Source organism: Gavialis gangeticus, unplaced genomic scaffold, assembly GCF_001723915.1.
Source record: "Gavialis gangeticus isolate Ggan-Ray unplaced genomic scaffold, GavGan_comp1, whole genome shotgun sequence".
Classification (NCBI taxonomy): Eukaryota; Metazoa; Chordata; order Crocodylia; family Gavialidae; genus Gavialis; species Gavialis gangeticus.
In genome coordinates, this window is record NW_017729027.1 from 17,105,605 (window position 1) to 17,110,367 (window position 4,763).

Genomic DNA, 4,763 nt, shown 5'->3' on the forward strand with positions numbered 1-4,763 from the left:
TTTAACTTAAAACACCACTTTACATTATAAATGGATAACAAGCTGGCAGACAATAGCAAGCATTTTTAGTTCTCTGAGGAACTACTGCTGCAAGAACTCTTGAACTTGGTTGTGGGGTGGTGGTTTTGTGTGTTGTGGTGTGTTTTTATAATTTTTTTTATTAATGTTAGGAATAAATTTGAGAATTTAAGTGAAATGAATTTCACAACTGAAACCAAACCTGAAACTCTTTAAGATGTACATGCCCTGAGTTTTTTGGCTTGACTAGGGTATAGAAATTTGGTGTTGTCAAAACCTATATGGTTATAAGGATGTAGTGTGACTTCTCTCTTTTTTCTTCCCCCCCACCCAAAAACAAAAAACCCCAAACAAACACTACAGCAGTAGGTACTTGCTGGTAGCAGGTTATTTCCTATAGCAGAAGTTAATGAGAATCAATGCAGCTAAAACTCTTCAGTGCCTAAGCAGATAAAGAATAGCATAACAGTTATCCATTAAGATGTCAGCAAGTTACACTTAGACAAAGATGGAAAGGTTTAATAGTAACCTTCTGCATGCAACCTCTCCATTGTAGCTAAAAATTGTACTCGGTAGTGGGGAATCTTTAGTATGCATAAGAAATCATTTCTACAGAGATCATGCACATGTCCATTCACTTTTTTTTCCCTTCCTTCCTGAAATGACTAAGAAGCCAAACAGTTGTATTTGAGGCTTATTGGTAACCCCCAGCCACACACACACATCCTCAGGCACCTATTTAATTCCATCAAAGTCCACGTAAAAGTTGTTTGTTCCCAGTTGCATCTTTGGCAGGGGGAGAGGAGTCACTTAATTCCCCCAGCATTTAAAAAAAAAAAAAAAAAACAACCTTAATTTCCTGACAGACCGTGACTTGGTTTCTAGGTGATTTGTACCAGCCTAGAACAAGTTCAAACAGTAACACTGCTTTCAGACAGCCCGTGGGGGGGACCCCATAAACTTTTGAGGTCTTGTAACAGTTAAGTTCATATAGAATTTGGTAAAAATTACACTTCTGCAATATTTTCCTTGATCACTTTTATACTTGTAACTTGGTCATTAAAGAACATCCATCCTGGTCTTCAAGCAAAAAGGCTGGGATGAAAAACCCAGGTAAATATTAAGGCACAGATTCAAGTGTCATCAGTTACCTGCTCAAAGCTGCTGTTTCCCTGGAGTTGCCTATTTTCCTCAGTTTTCATCACTGTCCCCAAGATTTAGAAGGTGTCTCAAACTGGGAGTATTTGCTGTTAGGGCAGTTTTGAAATTGGCTCTCAGGAAGGAATTGAGGCAAATTGGAACTGCTCAAGGACAATAAGATTTTATAACATTTAATTTGCAGCTCATCTACTAGTCTTGGACAACAGTAGCTGGTGATGAAAGAATGAAGCAGCTGGGAAGGACGCTAGCTTTGAAGCAGTTTAAAAAGCCTGAAAACAGGCAACTCCTAGTACAGAGGTGCTAGTGCAAGTATGAGGGCTGTGAAGACTTCTGGGAGCCTAGCTGTCAGACCAGTCAAGGGATGTGTGATCTGAGGTGCTTAAGTCTGAAAAATCTCAAGGTTTGTGTGCATGTTGTCTTAAAGACATTAAAGATTTGAAAATAACTGTGCCTATGTCACTAAATACTGCCTTTTGGTATTAAAAAATCATTTTTGATCTCTTAAATTCTTTACTTTTGACAGTGAAAATAGGTCAGTCTTGCTTTCCAGCTTTTATGCACTAATACAATGCTGTTGGGATTCCTTTTTAATCTTTGAACATATGGAAAATTCTTTTTCTATTAGATTTTTTGTAAGCAAAATTCTGAGAAATCAGTTAACCTTTAAATAAAATTTCATAGTTGAGAACATCCTCTGCCTTCTGACTGCTTATTTCCCAAGACAGATGACCTGGCTGAGAGGTAGTTAGCAGTGTTACACTTCATGGCTATCCAAGATATCATTAGTGTTAATATCTTTCACATTCAAAAGGTCCTGTTATGTTTGAGGGGATATTTTTATTATTCTGCACTTTGAAAACGTAAACCACTGAAGTGTTTTTCACTTACATGCATAATCTCAATTAAGTGGTAGCAGTAACTTCATTAGTTTTCTATTGGGTAGTCAAAATAGGTAACCACCCTGCACTAAAGGAGGGGGTACATACTAGATTTTTTTACTTTAAACATTTCAGTGGATGTACAAATTTGAAAACCACTGGTGTGGATAAACTTTTTTTATTTGAAGACCCTTTGAAAATTTCAAATGGAGTTTTGGACCACTTTGAATTGTAAGTGTGGGTAGTCACATACTTCTGATTAATCATAGTCATCTTTCACAGACCCCTTTAAATGTAGTCTGTGGGCCCTCAGGGGTCCATGAACCACAGGTTGAAAATCACTGATCTACACACTTATTTCATTTGAACCCTGGAAGGTATGTCAGTAAATATTGTAAAAACCACTCATGAGTATGTCCTAGGAGAGTTTGTTCATATGAGGAAAACAAATCAGTATAGTCATAATGTGATAAACCACCTTGCTACAACCTTTTTGAAACAGGTCCCATATAAATCCATATGTTGAAATACAAGGTAACTTTTGTAGAGAGGGGAGGGGAAAACAATTTACAGGCTTTGTTTTAGAAGAGTTGCAGAGCAGCCAAACCAAGTGTAATATGGAGAAGAAGATAATCAGCTAGCCTCTAAAATTGAACTTACCTTCTCATTTGATTTGCTGTTTGCTGCCTGTATAAATGTGTGATTAACTATGAACATTAAATGAGGAAAGTAATCACTTTTCAGTTGCAACAAAGGGAAAACACTGGTAAGGTAATTGGTTAGTTCTTTTCATAGAAAGAAAATAGAAGTAAATAATCCTTAGATCCAAGTAAGGTAATGCCATGAAGTAGGAGCAAGAGTTTAGAAGCTGATATTATGTAAGGAATTTCATGCTTCTCTGCTACTGCTAAATTTGTTGGTAAATACACATTTACTGATTATATATTCTGTATGCTAGATAAAGACTTGGTGTCAATTGGTGACGAAAGGGATGACTCTTGTTGCCCAGTTTACATTTCAAATTAGAAAAAATGGCTTCCTTTGAAAGAAAATGTGCTTCCCCTCTTTTTGAAGTGTTAAAGTGGTTTTCCTTTAATGCCACAAACACTAGTCATTACAATGTCATGCAAAACAGGAGCTGTTAGCTAATGAATTCTGAGTCATTCTTGTGCCTGGATTCTACACTACCTTTAATTAAATACATTACAACCTTCACCCTTTTCAGGGAAAAGTTAGTACCATAGGATCTGTTTTCAGGTAGCTAAATTTCATAATTCATAGGAAAAAAAATACATGCTTTCCCTAGAAGTATGAAAACCTTTCTTAAAGCAGAGCAGAACATGTACACCAATATCATACCTTTATTCAGTTTTGGAGAGTCAAGATAGCCGGATATGGTATAAGGGAAGCCACTGGAAAGGGGCTAAGCAAAGAGCAGGCTAACTAACAAAAGCACTCAATTTCTCCTGTACTGGAGTTAGGTATTTCCAGTGCTACACTGCAGCCAAATAAAGTGGCGGTGGGAGTGCAAATTAAAAAATAATAAAGAATAGAGGATATTACTGAAAAATGTGCTAAAATGACAAGCATTATCACTGCATACAACATTTTGTCCTGTTGAAAGTGTTGCTAATATAAGCTTGAGCTGATAAATAAGAGGCTTTTTCACATACTGATAAAGACTAGGCAGGTCAGGGTGGCACCAAAGAGAGCAACTAATTCAGAAAAATAAAAGTTTTGTAGGTGACATCTTACTGAACCACTCTGCTTCACCTTCTAAAAGCTGTTGAAAAAATAGGTTGCTGAAACAATGGAAGCATTAACCTATGGGGGGAGAGCTGCAAGCTTTTCTTTAATCCAGTTAATAGTAAGTCTATAGTATTTCAATGGGAAGGAAATTGTGTCATCCTGTTTTAGTAACTTGAACCCCATCAAAATCTGGCAGTATATATGGGATATTAACAGGTTTCCTACTTATGAGACATCTGAGTTGGATACAGACAATCCCTTCACTTACAGATCATTTCTGCTTTACTTCTAGGTCGCTAAATTGTTCTGAGTAATTGGCTAAAATCAGGCTGAGGGGTGTCCATAGAGACTGTCCAGAGTACAAAATGATTAAGTTAGACCTCTGAAACAAGCAGAAGAGCACAAGTATACTTAGTAGCAAAGATACCTTGATGAGCAACCCATTCCAGAGGACTTTGTTGTCCATCACAATAAGAGGAAAGCACAAAGTGAGTGGAAATGTAACTGCAACATAGCACTCTACACACGAATCCTTTACTGTGTTAGGTAGATGGTGTTCCCGGATGAAGAGGGCGTGCAGATAGCGCCATATGACTATGTCCAGATGATGGCCAAGGAACCTCTTCAGCTTTGCCAAGGGTAAGGCAAGCCTCTTTTTCTGCATGTCTACAGGAGAGAGATGTGGAGATTCCCTCATGAGGAGAAAAGTAAAATGGGGGGACTGAAAGTGAAAACTGAGGGATACAAGGTTCTTTGGGTGAATCTGATATCTTTTATTAGACCAACTTAAATAGTTGGAAAACAATTATTAAGCAAGCTTTCGGGTTCAAAAACCTTTTGTCAGGCTGAGGAAGTTTCTGCAGTTGGTGTGTGCTCTCCTTGGATGGAATGAAGAGTAAAGAAGCCAGAGGCTGGGCTGGTCTGCATACAAGGCAGGTAGTCAGTGAAGGTGTAGAG

General features: G+C 37.7%; 2 long non-coding RNA genes across 2 annotated transcripts in view; one reads left to right on the plus strand and one right to left on the minus strand.

Annotated features, from left to right (window-relative positions):
- Nucleotides 1–250: 250 nt before the first annotated feature.
- Nucleotides 251–4,763, minus strand: part of LOC109299944 — a 16,705-nt gene continuing 12,192 nt past the window's right edge. Inside the window, exons 2-3 of the long non-coding RNA XR_002098064.1 lie at nucleotides 2,714–2,717; nucleotides 251–329 (exon numbers count right to left, since the gene is read on the minus strand). This is a non-coding gene — a long non-coding RNA (uncharacterized LOC109299944). The remainder of the gene's footprint in view (nucleotides 330–2,713; nucleotides 2,718–4,763) is intronic.
- LOC109299945 overlaps nucleotides 2,256–4,763 on the plus strand; it is a 6,235-nt gene continuing 3,727 nt past the window's right edge. Inside the window, exon 1 of the long non-coding RNA XR_002098065.1 lies at nucleotides 2,256–2,288. This is a non-coding gene — a long non-coding RNA (uncharacterized LOC109299945). The remainder of the gene's footprint in view (nucleotides 2,289–4,763) is intronic.